This window comes from Dysidea avara, chromosome 1 (genome assembly GCF_963678975.1).
Source record: "Dysidea avara chromosome 1, odDysAvar1.4, whole genome shotgun sequence".
Taxonomy (NCBI): domain Eukaryota; kingdom Metazoa; phylum Porifera; class Demospongiae; order Dictyoceratida; family Dysideidae; genus Dysidea; species Dysidea avara.
This window is the reverse complement of record NC_089272.1, coordinates 51,307,981-51,331,912: the sequence shown is the minus strand read 5'-3', so window position 1 is coordinate 51,331,912 and position 23,932 is coordinate 51,307,981. Positions and strand designations below refer to the sequence as shown.

At 38.8% G+C, this 23,932-nt stretch overlaps 2 long non-coding RNA genes across 4 annotated transcripts; one reads left to right on the top strand and one right to left on the bottom strand.

Annotated features, from left to right (window-relative positions):
• Window positions 1–815: 815 nt before the first annotated feature.
• On the bottom strand, window positions 816–4,575 carry LOC136268326 (uncharacterized). The gene is made up of 4 exons (XR_010706982.1): window positions 4,236–4,575; window positions 4,019–4,127; window positions 1,216–1,495; window positions 816–944 (listed from the first exon to the last, which is right to left on the bottom strand). It is a non-coding gene; the product is annotated as an uncharacterized lncRNA (long non-coding RNA).
• On the top strand, window positions 4,263–8,862 carry LOC136268314 (uncharacterized). Of its 3 annotated transcripts, none has more exons than XR_010706980.1 (7): window positions 4,263–4,388; window positions 4,455–4,628; window positions 4,693–4,783; window positions 5,068–5,179; window positions 6,769–6,868; window positions 7,224–7,334; window positions 7,699–7,864. It is a non-coding gene; the product is annotated as an uncharacterized lncRNA (long non-coding RNA). The 3 variants fall into 3 exon arrangements; XR_010706977.1 differs by adding an exon at window positions 8,666–8,862 and having other exon boundaries at window positions 4,266–4,628; window positions 7,699–8,521; XR_010706981.1 differs by lacking the exon at window positions 4,693–4,783 and having other exon boundaries at window positions 4,274–4,628.
• Window positions 8,863–23,932: the final 15,070 nt, after the last annotated feature.

The following is a 23,932-nucleotide window of genomic DNA, read 5'->3' as shown; positions in this document are numbered from 1 at the left end:
CTGCTGTACAAAACTTTAGTCTGACCGCATCTAGAGTATTGTGCCCCAATCTGGAGCCCTCATTTAGCAAAGGACATTGACGTACTAGAAAAGGTTCAAAGCAGGGCTACTAAGCTGATACCATCTATCTCTACACTATCTTATGAAGCTAGACTTCAAGAACTAGATTTGCACTCACTTTTTTGTAGACGACAAAGAGGAGACCTAATTGAAGTGTTTAAGATACTAAACTCATACTATCAAATTGACCCAAAAGATATCTTTACATTATAACACGACAGTGTTACCAGGGGCCATCAAATGAAACTTTTTAAACAAAGAATTAGCAGAAACATTGGTCAACACTTTTTCAACTTTACAACAATGGAATGACTTACCTGACGAAGTAGTTCTGGCAAAAACAATATCTTCTTTCAAACACTCACTAGACCAATATTGGAGAGAAACTGGACATGGACATTGTCAAAGGCCTTTGGCCTAATAATCAATTTTGTATTTTAATTGTCCATCAAATAATAATAATAATAATAATAATAATGCTTCCATTGTTAACAGTAAGATCCACCAATGCTGCAAAGATGTAAATTTTAAGCCAACCCCGTATGTTGGTATGATGACCTTTAGCAGTAGTTTTCTGTTGACCATTCCCATTTCTCCTCTCCATTTCCTTCCCATTCTAACTTACCTAGAATTACAAACAGTACCACTGACACTACCATACAAGTACAGACAAATGATGGAGACAAACAGACAATACAATACTTTATTTGACTGGTGGGATCATCAATAGCAGACAACATAAAATATCAAGTGACCCATCCATCAAACTGATCTTGTTGATACTCCTTCAGCTCTTCCTTCAGCTCACTAACATTATGTTTGAATGATGCAAACCCTCCCAGATCCTCCAGCAGTAACTCAGCAGTCACTAAACTTTCTGTAACCTACAGAGAGAACAGAGAGACATGTGTGTGAAAAGTATAGGGGAAGAACATACATTAAACATTTATTTTGATGATATGATACACACTGCATTGAGTTTACTTAGAAAACAATGTATGTGGGATGCAGTACAATCACAGAAAAAATTCTCAAAGCTGCTTTCTACATATGTATGTATATAGCAGGTATGTACAGTAATTCAGCTGCAAAACCACAATAATCACGCATTATATGGACTCACACACTGACAAACAAAAACAAACACGCACTCACTTTCACTTCTAATTCTCTGCCCCACACAACGTTATTCCCAACCTCAGGCAGATTCTTGCCAGTGGAAGGGGCTGCTTTGTCTGCAGCGTGCCTACCACTGGCAGTACAGCTTGTAAACTCCTCCTTCAGGGACTTGACAAAACTCAACAACTGACCCAACAAGGTCTCCCTATTTATCCAAACAATACAAAATTATTCATATAAGGAAAGACGACACCAGCTCCTTGCTAACAGACGGTCTCTTAATCAATTCCTTGTGCCTCTGGAACTCTCTCAGCAACTATAGAAAACACAGTACTATGCTAGAGTACTTCAATCCCCTCACTGTAGAGCAATTATTAGAATGAAAGCCAGAGATCATTTTGATGTCTGGAGTCTCTTTGTAGTGAAGGAGCTTGGAGGCAGGTAGGTAGAGACTTGTGGCTAGCCACCAGCAAATCACACCCACTATTCTCTGGGATATTAAGACACTGAAAGCTTTATGGTCTTTGAAGTATGAACCACTTCATAGTAGTGTTTATTCTTCAAAGATATTTGCTTCCAGTAATGAAGTAAGTGAGATCTATGATGTAGTGTTTTGCACAAACACACTGTGTTAAGTTCACCTCTAATCAAATTTTGTAATATTTTCACTGGCCAAAAAACCCTTTGCATCATAAAAAAAACAGAGTTACATGTTGATACTGTACTTTATGCTTGGTGATATTTTTTTCCAATTGTAGAAGATGTGTATAATTACAATATGTGACCCAGTCTGAGAAAACCGGTCTTATCACCCATGTCAGCAGATTCGATTTTCACCCAGGACACACAGCTACATGAATAAACTATCTAATTCCACATTTAAAATCAGCTAGACTTGAGTGGTCTGGTTTGCTGGCTGCTTTTCCCAAGCCCAGTGGCGATCCGTACGTGTGGTGTGGGACCTTAATGGAGCTCTGGTCAGCCTGGGAATGACTGTGTGTGGCTGTACAGCTCTGTGGTGTTGAATAAGTACCTCTGCTGTGGGTTTCCTTTCATTTTAGCCAGTTGTGAGACCTCATTGGCTCAAAACTTGGCCTAATTCATCCCTTGGCCTAATTCATCCCTTGGCCTAATTCAGGTGCTGTCTTCATGTTGCACACACGAATTATAAAGAAATAAAATACATTATTTCAGTATTTAAAGCTATATTTCAGTATTTAAAGCTATATTTCAGTATTTCTCTGCGATCTCCTATAGTCTCTAGTAGTCTCCTATAGTCTCTAGTAGTCTCCAGTAGTCTCCTATAGTCTCTGGTAGTCTCTATAGTCTCTAGTAGTCTCCTATAGTCTCTAGTAGTCTCCTATAGTCTCTAGTAGTCTCCTATAGTCTCTAGTAGTCTCCAATGGTCTCCTATAGTCTCTAGTAGTCTCCTATAGTCTCTAGTAGTCTCTAGTAGTCTCCCATAGTCTCTAGTAGTCTCCTATAGTCTCTAGTAGTCTCTAGTGGTCTCCTATAGTCTCTAGTAGTCTCCTATAGTCTCTAGTGGTCTCTAGTGGTCTCCTATAGTCTCTAGTAGTCTCCTATAGTCTCTAGTAGTCTCCTATAGTCTCTAGTAGTCTCCTATAGTCTCTGGTAGTCTCTATAGTCTCTAGTAGTCTCCTATAGTCTCTAGTAGTCTCCTATAGTCTCTAGTAGTCTCCTATAGTCTCTAGTAGTCTCCGATAGTCTCCTATAGTCTCTAGTAGTCTCCTATAGTCTCTAGTAGTCTCCTATAGTCTCTAGTAGTCTCTAGTAGTCTCCCATGGTCTCTAGTAGTCTCATATAGTCTCTAGTGGTCTCCTATGGTCTCTAGCAGTCTCCTATAGTCTCTAGTAGTCTCCCATGGTCTGTAGTAGTCTACTATGGTCTCTAGTAGTCTCCTATAGTCTCTAGTAGTCTCCTATAGTCTCTAGTAGTCTCCGATAGTCTCTAGTAGTCTCCTATAGTCTCTAGTAGTCTCCCATGGTCTCTAGTAGTCTCATATAGTCTCTAGTGGTCTCCTATAGTCTCTAGTAGTCTCCTATAGTCTCTAGTAGTCTCCTAGCTATAGTCTCTAGTAGTCTCCCATGGTCTCTAGTAGTCTCCTATAGTCTCTAGTAGTCTCCTATAGTCTCTAGTAGTCTCCTATAGTCTCTAGTAGTCTCCTATAGTCTCTAGCAGTCTCTTATAGTCTTCTATAGTCTCTAGTAGTCTCCCATGGTCTCTAGCAGTCTCCTATAGTCTCCTATAGTCTCTAGTAGTCTCCTATGGTCTCTAGTAGTCTCCTATAGTCTCTAGTAGTCTCCTATAGTCTCTAGTGGTCTCCTATGGTCTCCTATAGTCTCTATGGTCTCCTATAGTCTCTATGGTCTCTAGCAGTCTCTTATAGTCTCCTATGGTCTCTAGTAGTCTCCTATGGTCTCTAGCAGTCTCTAGTAGTCTCCCATGGTCTCTAGTAGTCTCCTATGGTCTCTAGTAGTCTCCTACGGTCTCTAGCAGTCTCCTATAGTCTCCTATGGTCTCTAGTAGTCTCCCATGGTCTCTAGTAGTCTCCCATGGTCTCTAGTAGTCTCCTATTGTCTCTAGCAGTCTCCTATAGTCTCTAGTACTCTCATATAGTCTCTAGCAGTCTCCTATAGTATATCATATATTGCTACCCCATACACATAAACAGTATTTCATTCATCAAATCCAAGCTAGCTACCTCATTTATACACTAGCCGTATAACAACTGAAGCTATATGCTAGATAGCCAATGCTGGTCAGTAATATTAATAATTGATTCTTACTAATATTGTGTATTGTGTATTAACCTGCTTACTTCATTTATCATCCAATATAGACATCCGTATCATCACTGTCTCATCTGTTGTACTGACGACTCACCCCATTCGTGCAGTGAACTGGAATCCCAAGTCTAGTAATGCCGGCTGTGGCAAAGATTAACTTGTAATACTCATACACATCACTTCAGATCTGTGTATATATTATAATTTACTTGTGCTCTGTATTGTAAACTGTTTAAAACTTGTTTATACCTTCACATAGTAATCTATGCTCTCACGTGTGCCATATCCACCTCACCTGATGCACGTGCACACATAATTAAAATGGCGGTGTGAAAGTGTGGCACTGAGCTCAACTCGTATATTGGTGGTTGTTTACGTGGAAGTGGACGTTTCCGTACTTGGGTGAGGAATTTGTCGTTTCGCCCAACCTTCGTTTATTCGTTAGGACACGTGCTATACCATCGGCAGTGCGGACAAGCTTAAACCTGAATAGGTTAGTGATTCAACCATCAGTTCGTCAAGTCCCCAATCCAATTGATGTGAACATCCCAATAAGCGCACACCGTTTCAAATAACGATTGCAGGAAAGGCGGGGTTGCCAGCGGGAGGAAACCGACGATAATGGTTCCGGCAAATAACATTGTGAGTGTTGGTTATAGAGCAATAGTGTTCTATTGTATAAATGGTGCACTGTGTGCTTGCTTAGGGGGCATCTCCAAACTGATTTTGGTACGCGGGAAGTTATTATCTGCGATTGTGGGTTTGAGTTTATTCTGCCTGAAATGCTGGAGAACAGAGTAAGCATTCTTGTGAGTTGGAGACATGAGTTTTCCACTGTGTGACGTTAAGGGGGGGGTCAGGAGTTATCAAGCGTACCAAAATCAGTTTGGAGATGTCCCTTTAGTTGCAACATTGGATTATTAATTTGTTCCCACCGTGGCAAGCCGCTGATACATATTAATTTTTGTTATTTTCTACTTTAGTACACATGTAGACCATGTAACCTGAATATGCTAGTTTGTTTAGCCAGTACGTCAAGTCCCTAATGCAATTGTTACAATTGATGTGAACATCCCAATAGGTGCTCGCCATCCCAAATACCGATTGCAGAAAAGGCAAGGTGGTTTCGTCCAACCCTAAGGCGGGTTTGCAATCGATAGGAGACCGACAAAAATGGTTCATCAAATAACACTGTGAGTCTTGGTTGTATATAGAACAACAATTACTATTTAGTTTATAAATGGTGTACAATTGTACTGTGTGTGTGTGTGTGTGTGTGTGTGTGTGTGTGTGTGTGTGTGTGTGTGTGTGTGTGTGTGTGTGTGTGTGTGTGTGTGTGTGTGTGTGTGTGTGTGTGTGTGTGTGTGTGTGTGTGTGTGTGTGTGTGTGTGTGTGTGTGTGTGTGTGTGTGTGTGTGTGTGTGTGTGTGTGTGTGTGTGTGTGTGTGTGTGTGTGTGTGTGTGTGTGTGTGTGTGTGTGTGTGTGTGTGTGTGTGTGTGTGTGTGTGTGTGTGTGTTTAGTTAGTCCAAAGGGTTGTTTGGATCCAGATTCTTCTTCCATTTCTTTGCTGGAATGGTTGAGCTGCTCCTTGTTGTACGCCTTTTTCCATTCTCGCTGTCCTGCCCATTATGACCCTCTTCGTCATCGCTGCTACTAGTGATCTCACCTGTCCAACGTTAAATAAACCATGACATCATGCGTGGCTAGTGTGCTCACCTGCCGAAAATTGATCATCCTTTGGTTCTATTATTGTACGATTCTTGTCATCCACAGGCTCTGTGCTACCTGTAGACACAGACAATATTAATTTGGAATTATAAGAAGCCTGCGTTTACCATAAGGGCTGGCTGGTACAGTCAAACGCCCAGTCTTGGGTTCCACCCTTTCCACTGGCACACTGGTAGCTGTGTAAGTGTAATATTGATCATGTCCCCACAAGATCACAAAAACTTATAATCACCTTGGCAGACTGTTACGGTAATGTTTTCCGGTAGTGTGTCCTGCCAAACTACCGTGCACTTTCTAGAATAGGAATTTGTGCCTCTCTTTATAGTGCAGTTATTGGTTCCTTTCGGCACAAAGTCCCTTGCCACGTTGAGTCCCAAAGTCCCTTGTCACCTGTCAAATATGTGTGATATAGTAAAGTGTCAACAGTTTGCGGAAAATACACTAACATTTACGGGGAACTTGACGCAGAGTGTTTCTATGGGGTATATTCAGAGTTAGATACTCCTTTCTTTATATTATGAACTCTTGGTACTATCTTAAAACCATAACTGCGGGTTAGAGCTCGATATCTTCTTTCTTGGCTGAGATATAATCGTTCAAAAATTTTCTTCCCAAAAGTCGCCCATACAAAATTTACAACCGTCCCCCAACTATCGGGGCCATTTTTATTTTTGATGTCACTAATCGTCATTGTGGATAAGGCTCATGAGTGCAGCTTACCACACTTGACATATGGTCGATCATGTGACTGGGCATTGATTAGCATAGCCTCCATCACTGGATGTGAAGTCCTTCATCGGCATCTTGATGTTGCTGACATTGTCTCACATATACTTGAGTGTAATTCTGTTGACTTGCTGTGGACACGTGTATACAGACTAGTGATTCTGACTGAAAGCATGTGCTGATCTACCACAGACACAAACCCTATCTCTATGGGTGGGCTTCAAAAAAAAATGTCCACCTTTTACTTACTTTGTGTGTGTTGTGGTCTACATTAATGTACGAATGAGTACAGCTTACCACCCTTGACATATGCTTTGTTCCCTTGCAGCGGTCCTTATGGGTGAGTGCTACTTTGGAGGAAGACACAACTGTCAACTCATCCAGTGTTGTGATGGCTACCTTTCGCCATCGCATGGGCATAAAATATTGTGAGTTGCCACTGTCGTGTATGACACTTTGGGGTTACCGTCGCACTTTCCAGCTGACAACCAGCTACCAGATGTGCATGTGCTGCCCACCTGTGTGTATGTATGCTGCCCTAATAGTCCCATCAAATGTATGAAAGGATGATGGAAGGGGTGTTAATGATGGACTATTAATGTTGGCTTCAAACATAATGCTTGTGCTGATCGACCACAGACACAAACCCTATATGTATTGGTGGGCTTCAAAAAAAATATTTGTGATCCGCCATTGTCGGCTCATTTGTGTGTGTCGTGGTCTGCATTAATGTACGAATGAGTGCAGCTTACCACCCTTGGCATATGCTTTGTTCCCTTGCAGCGGTCCTTATGGGTGAGTGCTACTTTGAAGGAAGACACTACTCGGTCAACCCATCCAGTGTTGTGATGGCGTCATCCATCAACCATGTGTCACGCACAGACATAAAATACTGTGAGTTTCCACTGTCTTGTATGTCACCCTTAGGGTTACCCACACGCACGGTCGCACTTGCCAGCTGACAACCAGCTACCAGATGTGCATGTGCTGCCCACCTGTGTGTATGTATGCTGCCCTAATAGTCCCATCAAATGTATGAAAGGATGATGGAAGGGGTGTTAATGATGGACTATTAATGTTGGCTTCAAACAAATGCATGTGCTGATCGACCACAGACACAAACCCTATATCTATTGGTGGGCTTCAAAAAAAAATTTGTGATCCGCCATTGTCGGCTCATTTGTGTGTGTCGTGGTCTACATTAATGTACGAATGAGTGCAGCTTACCACCCTTGACATATGCTTTGTTCTCTTGCAGCGGTCCTTGTGGGTGAGTGCTACTTTGAAGGAAGACACTACTCGGTCAACCCATCCAGGACCACTTCAGGGCCGGAAGATGGACAATGACTGACTCAAGCGCTCTTTATTTTCTTATTTAAAAAATTTTTTTTTTATGAATATTATTAATATTTTGTGCAAATCAATTTTAACACCTAGTCATCCGGATAGTCTTTAGCTCACACCTTAAATTGCCACAACTTAGATGTGAAATACTTTGAAAGTTCTACAGCCCCTAAATGGTGACACAGCAAATTGTTTATAATGCCACATAATTGTAATCCAGATGACTTGTTTTGCAAAATTGGGTCACACATGTGTACTGAACCACCCATCAGTGAGACATGGACAACAGTTTGATATTTGCTTCACCATTTATTACCAGGTACCCACTGATGTTACAGCTTGGTGGGCTGTTTCCCTAGTTAACACCAGGTCCCCATTTAACAGCTGTGTATACTGGAGCAATGTGATTAAAGTTTCTTGCTCAAGGAAACAACAACACAACCAAAGTGTCCTGACTGGGAATCGAACCTGCAACCTTTCGATTAACACGTTGATGCTCTGAACCACTTGACTATGCTGGCTCATGCAGACACTCACACAAATATGGACACCCACACACACTTGCTCACATAATGGCATATTCTTTAAATTTGTAGCATGCAGTGGACACACTGACAGTATACATACGATGATGAGTTACCCATATTGACTGTGTGGACTTTATAGTTTATGGCTGTTTAAGCTTCGGATGTTTTTGTCACTCTCTACTCTGGGTGGAACAGGATTGATTACTTCAAGTAAGATTGCTCTTTAAAGCATTTGATATGCAAAACAAATTTGTATTTGGTGTAACCAAACCGGCCGTGTCTGCCATATCTGCAATAATATTAATGAGTTTACAATGACTGGATTCAAGTAGGCATATTGGTATCTACTTACAGCTGATGGAGTCTAATATGATATTTGAATGGAGGATTTACCACAAGGGGTGATGCATGCTCCAGATGTAAAAGATGTACATCATCGGTGTGCCAGCATCATGGATATCATCAGTGACCTTCGTCATATCATAAAATCATGTGTCCAATTATTTCGAGTGTTTAATATTACATGTACACTTACAATGTACAATATTATATCAGTGTGTTTGCTAAAACTAAAACTGTGCGCGTATGTGCCATACAATTTCTATTACAGAGGTCTGTATTTAGGTCTATGCCAGCCTTGCCAGGCAATAGAGAAAATGAGTGATCTGACTTGAGCATTGCAATTGATTTGTGATGGCATCGACTACACAAAATCAAATTTTGCTAATACCTTTATCTTACAGTTATATAATGAATTATCGAATGTCAATATAATTTAGCTCAAATGGTTTCCAAAGAATCCAAGTAGATGGGTGGTTAAGTATGTACCTGCTAAGAAAATTCCTATAGTTTAATTATGACTACATAATATTATGCAAACACACTCTCATATTATTAATGAGAGTGTGGCATACCAACTAACTTTACATTGATTTCAATATTTCACACATGTATTTCATACAACACTACTACTCTTCACTCAAGCTACTTGGCTTGTAACAGGCAATAAGTATGGAAATTTGAAGTGCTTTTTTTTTCAAATTGGGTTTTTTAGTTTGACCACTAACCACACCTACTTTATAAAATTTACTTATGTAATGCATTATGGTGACTTCTATGACATTTTCCTCTATTTAGAACATCAAATGATATTTAATTGTAGACTCCACCCTCTCAGTATTAAAACGGATAATTTTGGCAGTGGAAACACCCACCGACCACAAAATTTACATAGATAGGCATCATTCAAAATAAATAATAATGAAGGAACAATGCGTAACAAATTGACCATGCTAGGGTCAGATCATAAAGTGATTTTTAATCCTAATAAAACACACAAGTACAAGTGTTATCTGTGGTACCTACATGTATAGTCAGACCATATTATAGAAAAGTGTGTTGTATTAGGATTAAAATCACTTTGTGGTCCATACACGGTCAATTTACGTTGCACATTGTTCCTTCACACATCAAGTTACTATTTATTTTGAAAGACACCTTTCTATGAAAAAATTGTGGGTTGTGCGTGTTTCCCTCCCGATATCAGCGTTGTTCATATTGAGAGGGTGGAGCCTACAATTAAGCATCATTTGATGTTCCAAATAGTGGAAAGCATCATAAAGATCACCATAAGGCATTATGTTAAGTGAAATTTGTAAAGTGGGTGGTTTGTGGTTAAACTGCAATCCCCGATTTGAAAAAAAAAGCACTTCAAATTCCCGTACTTATTGGCTGTCCCAAACCATATAACTTGAGTGATGGGTAGTAGTGCTGTATGAGTATCCATGCGTAAAATATTGAGGACAATGTATAGTCCGTTGTTACGATATTGATATTCGTATAAACTTATGAAAATTTGCATCAAGGTTTTGTTTTAGTGAGTACTTAATAATGTAATCCACATAAAATATACAAGAGGGAGTTAACCATCTAATTGGATACTCAATTAACCTAAAATGATTTTACATGATGTAATTAACACTTGAGCGCAGAGGCTTTAGTAGTTCACAAGAATGAGTAGCCTATATATTGAGTCAAAATAGGGATTTGTGGATAACATTATTACCGCAGCGATCCCTTCTTGTTTGCTGGCTTTTTTTCAGCGATCCCTATTCCTTGTTAGAAAATTTTAATTTTTTATTGCTTCTAGTAGCATAAAAGTATTACCAAAATTTGATTTTGTGTGCCTACCATCACAAAGCAATTTACAAGTCACTGAAATGCTGTATTGCATGCCTTGTTTGGGTGGAGCCATGCAACCGTTTTTAGAGAACAGCGTATACTTTCTTACATACTTATGTATGTGAACGCAGCTCTAGTTTTAGCAAACACACTGATATAATGTTGTACATTGTAAGTGTACATGTAATATTCATCACTCAAAATAATTAGACACATATGACATTGTCACAAGTCACTGATGATCTCCATGATGCCGGCACACCGATGATGTACATCTTTTACATCTGGAGCATGCATCACCCTTGTGGTAAATCCTCCATTCAAATATCATAGCAAACATTAGACTCCATCAGCTGTAAGTAGATAACAATATGCCTACTTGAATCCAGTCATTGTAAGCTCATTAATATTATTGCAGATATGGCAGACACGGCTGGTTTGGTTACACCAAATACAAACTTGCTTTGCATATCAAATGCTTTAAATAGCAATTTTGTACTTGAAATAATCAATCCTGTTCCACCCAGAATAGTACAGCGGCACAAGTAAAAAATTGTGCACTTTTTCATAAAATCCTGAAACGTCCGACACAAATAATACTCCTAGAGACATGTATTTTTGATATAGTGCCAAACTAGCACAAAGTGGCCATGGTTAATTTACGCCCCAAAGGTAGGTGAATTTAAAGGTTTGCAGCTAACAGAAGTGACCATAACTTTGGAATTATATCACCTAATGACTTCAAAATAAAAACTGAGATTTTTATTACATCAAGACCTTTGCTTTCGTACTATATGTTTACTTGTCATTTAATGCCTCATGGAAATAAGGGCAAAAATGATCTGTTTTTTTTTGTATAAAAGTGGCCATAGAGGTCACCAAAGGTCAAATCTGTGATGGTACTATATCAGAAATTACATATCACCAGGAGTACTATTTGTGTGGAAATTTCATAGTTTTATGAAAAAAAGTGCACAATTGTGTTAAATTTGGGGGCTATGTCGCTATACTAGAATAGAGAGTGACAACAGATCCTAACTTCCAACAGCCATAAAATTCACACAGTCAATATGGGTAACGCATCATCATCTGTACACTGTCAGTCTGTCCACTGCATGCTATAAAGAATATGCCACTGAATAAGTACGCGTGGGCTTGTATGGGTGTGTGTGCGTGCCTACAATATAGTGTCATTGGGATCATTGCAATTTAGTGTCATTGGGCATTCTTTATTTTTATTTTTTAAATAGTAAGTTAGACTTTGTTTGAGTAAGTACAGTATACCCATCAGACTGATACCCCTAGTATAGCAACATAAAGGGAAATTATCTAAGCTCTGTAAGATTCCAGTTAAACGCTATGGAGCAAATACATGTATACTGTTTACAACATTAATATCTATTGGCCCAATAAATTCTGCAATGCTTACAAGTACTTATCACTGTCCAAAAAAATGTGAGCAAGTGAGAGTGTAACTTGCTCACGTACATATGTGAGCAAGTTACACTCTCGATACAAGCGAGCAGAGTACCAGTGTGTGGTGGGGACAACATCAGAATGGGAGGGTGATTGCTGTGCATATTTGGTAACTACAATTCATTCAATTCAATTCATTGCAGACTAACTTGTATTGTGACTTTTGCCATGTGCGGGCCTGGTGTATAAGCTACCTCAGTACTAACTACATCTGAGATTTTCATTTAGGCTCCTCATAGACTTTGAGTAAACGCCTCGAACAGGCCCTGTCTTCTGTGTACACACTCCAGTGCCTAACTGGTAAAGGTTGATAAGAACTACTAGGGTGAACTACACCAGTGACTAGTCTTATCCCCGGAATTCATCACGACAGCTATACGAAGATGAAAGTCGATGCCAACGTATCTCAGTTGATTGCTAATAGTCAGCAACTCTAAGTGATCATCTGAAGCAACGGTTGCATTTTATTAACCAACCAAACCATTGCTCGCCTAAAAGCTTGCTACAGAGTACATTATATCGATTGTGGGAACAAAAGCCTTACTGCGCTTATATCTCAGTCCGTACCACGGTATGCGGTACGCAGGTAACTCGACGCTCACGCGACCGCTGACGTTATGAACGGACAGCGATGTTACCTAGATGATAAGATATAACCTTAAAGGTTAGTGTATAATAGGATGTAGCTTCCAAATAACCCCATCCTCCCCCCCCATAAAAGAAATCTTACCCTAACCAGAAAGGATTTTCAGCTATATGTAGCCCGCAGTCTTTATAAACCTGAAGGGTAAAAGAAGGTGGAAAGCTAGCTACTGTTTGTGTGTGTGTGTTTAATAAATTAAAAATGAAGAAAAAAAAATTGTACAGCTTAAGAGCATAGATACCTATGGTATGACTTTGACCTTTAAAGTTAACAGTGTTGATAGCTGGTCAGTTTACAGATTGAAACCTTAATGGGGTTAGTTAGCTTTGTTGCTGGAACCGAGTCACTGGAGGTATATATGTTAAATGTTATGTAAGATGTGTTTGTAACATTATCTTGTCATTTGTAAGAGCAAGACTTAGGGTGCACATGAGAATAAATATGGATGTGACCAGGATAGGGTTTTGGTTCAACTTGGTTAACCTTTGACTAACCCTAAAAAAATAATCACCTTGTCATTAAGCATCATTGTTATCCACATTTTTTTTTAAAAAGGAACATTAATATTGATTAAATCAAGTATTGTTGTCATTTTCTGTAACATACTGAATCACGCTCTATCGTGCATACGGCTCATAATCATATGTAGAAGTTTGCATGATGTTTGCTATACACTTATCTCGTTCAAGGCTTCAAATAAAAAAGAAGAAAAAAAAGCACGACTTGTACAGGCAGTTCCAATAAATCTGGAACGGAAAAATCACCTTGTTTTGTATACCGCATACCTTGTGTGTTTAGTAAATTATATAGCAGTACGTATTTATGCATGTCCAATGATCGTTAAAGAAGCCCTACATTTAGGTACATGAAATGAGCACACAACAAACCAGTGTGGGATGTTTTCCATTTATTTATTAGGGATAGGGGTACCAATACATAACAATTTCTGCTTCAGCTCTAGGTTAGCCAGGTTAGATCTGTGTATTGATTCTGATTGATTTAATCATTAGCTCTTAGTACATTAATTTAAAAAAAATGTAATCAGTCTGAATCTTCTTCTCATCGACGAGTAAACTGAAACAAATCAATAACAACACACATGTAACTGTAACAACATAACATAACAATAATTACTGATTAAGCACTTGGGTTGCAATATAGGCTCCATTTAACATATACTAGAGGAACCTTGATTGATAGCTAGGTTGTAACTGAATCGAAGTACATGTTTATAGGCATAAACGACAATTTAGGAAAAGATATTGTACCCAATACAATACAGAACAAACTATTAATCGTGATTATCTTTTAACTTATAGGATGGCCCCCTTCTAGGAGTCATGTGTGGTTTATCGTTTTATTTTGTATTAAACCTGTGTGATACAAATTTAGTTGCATAACAGATTATCTGTTCATGATTTATAATGCAAAATTGGGGTTGATGATTTCATTAACACATGCATGAACACCATGTTGAGTAAATTCAAAACATTTTCTAACAATATTGCAGTGAACGATAGTCAGTGCTGTTTAAATGGCGAGCTATCACTTGAGTCTTCCGTTAAATTATCCATCAATTATTTTGTCATAGAAATTTATTTAATCTACTTAAAATGACATGCCTCGATGACTCTACAGTACAGTGTATATGCGAAGTACCGATACTGTCGCATACTATCCAACTAGTATCTACCCCTACAAGGAGAACTAACTATCTGTATGGGTATCTTAACAATTCTGTATTTTTGGGTTTGGATATCCAAACAAACAATTCAGTATCGTGGTTTGGTATCCAAATAATTATGTTTCTTTGTACAACTTTAAAGTATGTGATAGACTGATTAACTAATTTAGTGATATGTTATATAACATTTCAAGGTGCCATTAACAGTACCTGTGTCTATGTCGGCTGTGTGTTTGGCATTGTATTCTGTTGACTATGGCATTCCTGATCCATATGTAATAGACGATAGCCGATTTTTTTATTATTTTGCGTACATATGATAACTACTGTAAAGCTAACTTTTCAGACGTTGATACATGACATATTGGCGATGAGGATGGGATTCACCGTGATTTAAACCCGTGCAACTTTATACTGGAGCATCACTTAACTGGGCATCGTGAAAGCTTAATGTGGCCAGAGCATGCTACCATTGAGCACTCCATTTTTAATTGTGGGAAACACACTGGGGAAGCTGTAAAGATGGTAGGTAGTAGCTACCATCACTGAGGTGAATCATGGTGAGCAATGCATTCACCAGTATATAACAGGTGCCAAATCTGTGTTATAACAAAGTGTCAAACTCCTACAGTAGGTCTGCACCCCCTGGAACTGCTGACAGTAAGGCAACTTGAGGTGCAAATTAGAAAATACTTTTAGTGATATTTTGCTAAAGGTAACTGTCATACTTGTAGGGAAAGACTGTCATTTGGCAATGGATGCCCTCCTCTATAACATACTGATGCTAAACAATGCCAACTCACTTCTTTAAATTTGATCAGCATCCATTCTAAAACAAACAAAAAAAGTGAATAAACAAATCATTAAACATGATAAATAAAGTTTTTAATTTATTTATTTTCAGTAATACAGCTTTGGGTTGCTACAATGTACGACAACTGTATGAACACTTCAATTATTCACCTTATTTCAGTCATGCTTCAGTGCACTGCACCGGCCTTGCACACCCGGTACATTGCACCGGCCTTGAAATGTCTGTGCATTGCACTGGCTCTCTGGAAACATACAAATATTAAGTAATAATACTTTTTGACTGCAGCCAAGTCACACAATACAGTATAGCTTGGTATACATGCATAAAGCAAATTACAGTTACTTCAGTAGCCTCTATTATTGCCAACGTAATCTACTTGTTCTATTAAAGTACAAGAGTAAATAATGGTAGATACTGTATCACAGTGCCCTGTTAATTGTACCAGTGTAACTTTTGTTTTCATAAAAGTGTCTCTGTCTGAGTACAGCTCTATACAAACCATATCATCACTTTGAACACTAAAGCACAATATGTGACCAGATTTGCGTAGCGTAAAGGCCTAGGGGTCTTCCACACACATCCACTTTTATGAATTTGAAAGATCATAACGTGATGCTCACTAAAGCTACAAACCTGAAAATTGTACCACCCCTTACACTATGTTAGTGCTCTGGACAGTGAAAATTTCAAGTCCATAGTTTCTCCATGTTCAAAGTTACGATATGCTGAATGTGTTAAATTGGATGTGTGTGGAGGACCCCCTTTTCGCAAATCTGGTCACAAATGTGGATACCACTTGTATATGTGCAGACAGGCAAATAACCAAGAGGGGTTCTGAGGATCCCCCCCCCCCCCCCCCCACATACACACACACATGTGCACACCAATTGTGAACAAAAGTACACCTTTTCACCCTACAGGGTTTTTTTTTTGGAGATAAAAAAGTATCTAACCCATGACAAAGTCTGATTAAGGGGCCTGATAGACTAATTTAGGACCACTTGTTAATAGAGAATGCTTAGCACCTTCTTTGAGAATGTTTAACAATCAACCATTACTTAACACATTGAGACCCCTGTGTCAGCATTAACTAATGAAAGTTATTAATGGCTCACCTATTTTCATCAATATAATTAATTTCTAAAAGGTTAAACAAATATTAAAAAGAAACAATAATACAACAATTCACATGATTGTATTAGCACTCATGCCACACAAGAACACTGCTATATAGACGTTAACAACACATAGACATTCACATGGCGCATAACCACACACATATTATGCATACAACTCACGTTTATACACTCGCAAACGCATATCTGCGCAAACGTGAAAGTATACCTTAAAGCCTTATAAAGCCTAGCATGGGTAATACAATGATATAAATGCCCGGTAAACTTGCTTGTAGCTATTTGTTGTGGACTGCTTTGCATGCATGGTCCTTATGTGACCCTAGGGTCCACAGTCTGTACCCTACCTGCTATTAGTTAAGTAAACTTATGTTCGAAAACATAAGAACAATACCGCAACAAAAGAAAAAATTTTAACCTTTCCAAATTAAAAAGCGCCCTGACCAAATTGGATAATGCACACGTATACATTAACTCTAGCCGTTGAACTCGCTTGCACGCACGTACACATACACTACATCACACACACACACACACACAAACACACACTACACGTGCACGCACACACACTACACGCACACGTGCACTGACAACTTTATACCATACATACAGTAGACACATTTGACAAATCACAACTCTACGTACATTTGAAACTGCACACAAATCTCACCCTTTAATATCCCAGCAGCTGCAGGTGGTGTACTATCAGCATTACTACAAAGCCAATGATATTGAGTCATGGATGCAGCTAATGTCTTACAACAGTGTACAAGCAATTATGTGGACACCAAACTTCAACTGTGGCTCTTAAGTTTAGGCTGGCCAGTGGTTATCTCACTGGATATATCTCATTATACATAATACAACCATGATCTCACTACCTATATGTACTTGGCTCCATGCTCCCATACCCTGGCAAACAACTTACTTGTAATGTTTGCAACAGCAAGCGCCCATGTTCGGTTTCAATCAATTAACGTTCTAATCAATCATAGTGATCAACACCCTGGGTCCCATTCCATATGCATGCACTGCTATGGTACATTGCCGGCTGCGGCCACCATAACTTCAATTTCAGTGCGGCGCCCGTGTGTGTTATCAGGACCACGGTGATCACTTACTAGCATATTTAAGCTGATATCAATCTCTTTTCCGATTAACTACTCGATATTGCTTACCCGCTCGCTTACAGCTGATTTCAAAATATCAGGCCGTCACGTGACTCTACTGTTAGTTCGTCATCGCTGAGTGTCCATGACACCAAGAACCTATGGATATATTCGAAATGACTCACGTTGCAGACCAATTAATGACTATGCTCTATTGACTTTTTTTGTGTCATTTGTGGAATGATTTTAGTATTCATTTTCTATTTTCCTACAACCAGGAGTTCATAATAAAAGTGAGATGGGGGGCTAGGGGTTTGGGGGTTATAGACTCTTGCTACAATCAAATCACTAGCCGGTTATAACATATGTTTTGTCACACTAAGATTCCATTCGGTGTATATATACACTAGTAGAGATAACTAAACTGAGGTAGCTTTTCATGATCAATGTTTATTGAAAGGAAATTAGTAAGGAATTCAGCTGCAGGATGTCCAGTCTGCCTGTCACATCTGTTAAGCTGGTACAGATTCTCAGTTGGACACCTACGTATGTTACCTATTGTGATGAATTACTACAGGACTGAGCCACTGGCAAGGGGCAGTTGTTTGTACAAGTATTGCCGAGAATTGACACTTTGACTGAATACGGTTCTTTTTTTCCCCTAATGTCGTTCAGTTGTGGAGTAATCTTCCTGATCATATAACCTCTTTAGAATCCTGACATTTCCATCAATAATTCATTTTATAATGTATTGACCTTAGCTATATTTATTGACCTCATGAGAACATGACCATATTTGATATAATTGCAACAACCAACAACAACAAACCATTATTGTATAAAGAAGGTATTGTGGCATGCAGCTACAGTTCTGGATCTGCAACGACCAGCAGTACAAACCGTAAGGTGTATGTGATTGTAGTGTGTGTACTGTGTATAAGCCTGTGTACGGTTTAGTGTTTATGTTTAGGCTTAGTGTGTATACACAAAAAAAACCGTGTGTGTGTGTTTGTAGTATATGCACATGAGCAGTGTAAAGAGTGGTGTGTAATGTTTGTATGAATATATACATATATATACAGGGATACCATGCTCGCCTTTGCATGTGAGTGAGTCATGATGTGTCTGCATTAATATTCTTTATCAGTATTTCGACTCCTTTGTGTATACCTATGGGAGCATGTCATTGCATGAACAGAGCAAGATTGAAGGGCAATCTGGGCCTTTTCAGATTAGGGTGGCTTGATGTTTTGTGGTAAAATTCATTGATTTGTCCACAAAAGCTTATGGTGTACTGCTCCATGTTATAACGGGTATTATTGTACAGACTGTATCATTGCCCTTTTAAGGAATAAACCATTGGGAAGGTTATACAATATATATGTAAGTTAATTCTAGGAAATATAGCCAGACCGCAACATATGATGATTAATGACACAGTTAACCAGCCCACCTTATCCATGATCACCCATGTCTTTATAGCTACTGCAGATGTATCTGAAATCCACAGCAGGGTTATAGCTAGTACATTGTACCTTGTAGTAGGGTTACATTAACGTACATAGTTCCATGTCTGTATGCATTAGGAAAAAATGTGTAATGTTTATCTCCAGGTTCAAGATGCCTTATCTACACTGAAGCTTTAATGGTATATCAACTTGAAACTATTAGTACATTTTAGGTACAATTTAGCCAAACAATTTTTATTACATGTATGTATATAGATCAAGACACACGGTAGTGTGTCGTGCGGCCCAAGAAGCCGGCGCGCCACACCGTGAGTATATTGACAGGAAGAACGAAAACGTCATTTTCACACCTTTGTATCTCGGTGATCACTTATCTGATTGGAACCAAATTTGCGACACAGTTGCCCGCCAGCCAAGGGAGTCTACATTCCAAATTTGAAGGAAATCGCTCCAGCCATTTCCGAGATACGAGCTGCCAAAGTTTGGTTTTTTTTTCTTCGTTTCTTTTTTCTTCTTCGTCTTTTCGCACACTTGCAAAAATTGCTGTAACAAGCAAACGCGTACTCCGATCGCCTTGAAATTTGGCACACAGAAAGGGAGTCCAAAGGCGAATCCTAGCATCAAATTTGGTACAAATCCGATGAATGGTTCAGGAGTTATGACCGATTATTCGCGTAAAACAAGATCGATTTGTTGTCACGCCTACAGGGTAAACCGCTTCATGGAATGAGTTGAAAATTGCTATGTAGATGGAGTAACCATCGTAGGAGTGCCTTTTGGTGGTTTGAAAGGAATCGAGATAAAGACCACGGAGATATGACACAAAACCCAACCTGTGTCACAATTACGCGATCGATTTTAATGAATAAAAAAGTATTAGTTTTCACGCCTACTAGGCAAACCGCTTAGAGCAATGAGCTGAAAATCGGTGTATAGCTGGAATAATCGTCATAGAAAGTCCTTGCAGTAGTACAGAAGAATCGGATTACAAACCACTGAGTTAATTCGAAAGCCAACTCCGTGTAGCAAATGCGAGATCGAGATACTCTAATAGAACAGTCACCCTAATAGAGCATTCGGCTAATTTATTTACTCCATTATAGAATTTTATTACATCACAAGTTATTCTGTAGGGAGTTGTTATCAATACTGTGATCAGCAATCTGTTATATACATTAAAAAAAAGGTGAATGGCATTTCATAGTACAGGTAAGTGTGTATCCTTACTTGTCTAGGAGATTCAATATCACCACTACTTTGACTTTGCATCCAAATTATCGAAAATTGGGTAGGACTTAAGACACATGGTCCCTGTGTGTTCCTTTGATATTGAGCTATTACCAGTTGAACATAACTGGCCCATTCCGACTTGAAGTGTACCCCTGACACGAATCCAATAGTGCAGAACATTGCTAAGTAGCAATTGAACAAAGTCACCAGTAAGACTAAGCTTGTCATTATGAGATCGTAGACTGTATATGACTGTCATTTAAGCTTACCCTTTATATAGGAATTCTAACGGTGATGACATAATGGAACAGCTACAGGTGGTGATGAATTATACAATAATTGTGCTAATTTGTTATGTTTCCTTATTATGTCAAGTGTTTCTTTTAAACATTACAATAACAAGTGCAATGGCAATCCATGCCAGTGATAATTCGAACTACTGTATATAGTGCCACCATGCATAAACTTCCAAAATTTCATACAGCGATACCTCCATAACGAAGCGTTTCATCCCATAGCAACAATATAAAAAACTGATCGCCACAATCAAACCTTTCGTTTAAGCCCTAGTTTGATTAGTTTTAATGACGTCAATGGGGTTGCTATGTTTTATCCAATAAAAACCAGGATTGCGTAATTTTCGTTATTCTAATTATAGCGCACTAGCGATCTGTTTTGTTGTTTTAAGTTGTACTAAACGATTATTGGTGATGCCTGGTAAGACTAAGAGACAAAAACAGTTAGAGGAAGCTAGGAGTAGTAAGAAAAGTAGGTTAGAGGCTACTTATAGCAGTGAAGAGGAACAGTTGCCATTGTTGGAACAATCTTCTAGTTCTATTCAAGATCTTCTGCAAGCACCAGAGATTATTGAAAGTGATGAAGAGTCTGATGTTGATTATGACCCCAAAACTGATCCATTTGACGAAGAGAGCTCCATTCATGTCCATGCTATGGAATGGGCTGAGGGGCTTTCACGGAATGATATATTATCTCTGTGTATTCTGTTGTATTATCTGCTCGTACACGTTCTATCTATCAACCTATCAGAGGCTGCTAAGTATATTTCCATAGTTTTAGGCAGAACCGATAGAACCGTTAGATCATGGAGAGCTACCTTCTTAGTCAATGAAGGCACATTTCCTGACACGTTGCAAGGAAAATACAGAAGAACCGGAGTGTTGTGGCACAATGAAGAATTAAATAAAGTGGCAACAGCATATGTAAGGCAAAATGCTGCAAGCAAAGGAAGAAGAAACCTTAGGCTTCCTATGTTCTGCAAGTGGGTCAATGAAACATTACTTCTTAATGAGACCCTTGAGCCTGGCTATCCGCGTAAGATTAGTATGGAGACTGCCAGACTGTGGCTTCATGAACTTGGATTTTCTGTTGTCAATGCCAAAAAGGGTACGTATGTCGATTGACATGAACGAGATGATGTCGTAGAATACCGAAAGAAATTTTTAAGAAAACTGGTTGCTTTAGGATTTTTGAACAAAGATAATGCTCCAACTCCAGAAGCTGCTGCATGTCTTCCAGCTGACTTGGAGACCCCTCCTGCAAATCAGATTGAAAAAACTATTGTGATCTTCCATGACGAGTCCACATTTCAATCATGTGATTATGAGCGGACGCAATGGGGTTCCAAAGATGATCACATGTTGGTACCTAAAAGCAGAGGGGCCGGTATAATGGTATCAGATTTCATTACTGAAAAGGATGGATATCTAAAGTTAACGGATAGTGAGTTTGCTGCTGTTTCTGTCACCGAACCTGGTTTGGTTCAGAGTGCAAGAGCCACTCTTGAGTATGGAGAATCAAAAGATGGGTATTGGACTTCTGCTAAGTTTATGGACCAACTAAAATACACTGTGAAACTAGCATAGCACAAATATTCCTCTAGTGAAGGCTACAAGCTTGCGTGGGTTTTTGATCATAGCAGTTGTCATGGAGCTTATGGTGATGATGCTCTAAATGCCTATAAGATGAATGCTAAGCCTGGTGGAAAGCAACCGGTTATGCGAGACACCATATGGAATGGAAAAGTCCAGCGGTTAGTTTTAACATTGGCATTCCTAAAGGGCTAATCCGGGTTCTCACTGAAAGGGGCAAGCACAAACCAAAAATAAAGCTGGATGAGATGCGTGAAGAAATTGCAAGTCACACTGATTTTAAGGAAGAGAAGACAAAGATTGAGCATTTTTTGATTGATCACCATCATGTGTGCATATTTTTGCCAAAGTTTCATTGCGAGCTCAACCCCATAGAGAAGTGCTGGGGCCAAGCAAAAAGATTTACACGTGCTAACACCAACTACACCATACAGCGTTTACGTACTACAATTCCTCAAGGATTGGACCAGGTTAGCTCAGAGAACATTGGCAATTATTATAGGAAAGCTAGAGACTACATGTTTGGATACTTGGAAGGCATAGAGGGAGGGCCAGCACTCGAAAAGCAAATGAAGAAGTATAAGTCTCATCGCAAAGTTTCATTGCTTGATTAACAATGGTGGGTGTGGCTTTTGTACATTTTCTTTCTGTAACTTTGTCACATGTAATATACACATCATTCTTACAAAATTTGGCTTTTTTTGTGTACTCCATTGTGTAGTTGATTTCAATTTTGTATTTTAAAATAATTATGTGTAATTCACTAATTTAAGTTAATTCCACAAATATATTTCTGTAACATCATTCCATACCTTCCACCTTAACTGAATCTATTGTTAACTTAACTATTATTGCTCTATGTGAGTGTTGAAACAGATAATGTGATTTTTGATCAAAATCGTGTGGGCGGTGGTGGCACTTCCATGCAAATAGATTAACTATTTTCTTTACTGTAAAATGTTGTTAGATGGTACATAAAAGAGCTGGTGGAGTTTGACAAAGATATTAGCATCTTGTCAGGAGCACTGTAATTATGAAATATTTATGACGTTTTGGAAATTTATGTATGGTGGCACTATACGTCCTACCATATCACTACCTCATTCATTGGCGACATTCAACACCTTAAAAATTTTAAAAAAGGCATTTAACTCAATACTTGCAATTATGTATAGTTAGGCAATAGGACTGGGTTTAGTGTATAGAGCCATATACAGTCATGTTTGTCAATCTATCTTCACAAACAACAATACTATTATAGTTAGAACATCTTTAGCTAGTGACAGGGAGTCGTGGATCTGGACATAATAGGGTTAGGTGATGATAAAATGTCAATAGGTAGAACCCAAATTAATGTAGGCGTACCCTAAGGTTGATGGTTTGGAGTCAGCATGCAGTTTACCAGGTGGTCACCAAGGTGCAGGTAGCTTCAATGGTCAGCTGGTGATTGACACCTCTGTAGCTTGATTATGTCTTATGTCTACCCAAGGGTTTCTCAGTATCCTGACAACACATCATCTAAAAATTAATGTTCATTCAACACCATCATTAACACATTTTTTTATTCTCAGAAGTGGCTACACATACCACAAATCATAGCACTAGTGGCAAATAACACAAAACAAATATTAGTCAACCACCCCTAACCTTAAGGCCCACAAGCCATCCAGGCTTTGATAGTTATTGTTGATGGTTACAATGCAACAGAGCGCTCCTTAGGGTTCTCAGTGGTTCAGTACACATATGTGCCCCGATTTTGCCAAACAAGTCATCTGGATTATAATTATGTGGCATAATAAACAATTTGCTGTGTCACCATTTAGGGGCTGTAGAACTTTCAAACTATTTCACATCTAAGTTGTGGCAATTTAAGGTGTGAGCTAAAGACTATCCGGATGACTAGGAGTTAAAATTGATTTGCACAAAATATTAATAATAATAAATATTCATAAATTTTTTTTTTTTAAATAAGAAAATAAAGAGCACTTTAGTC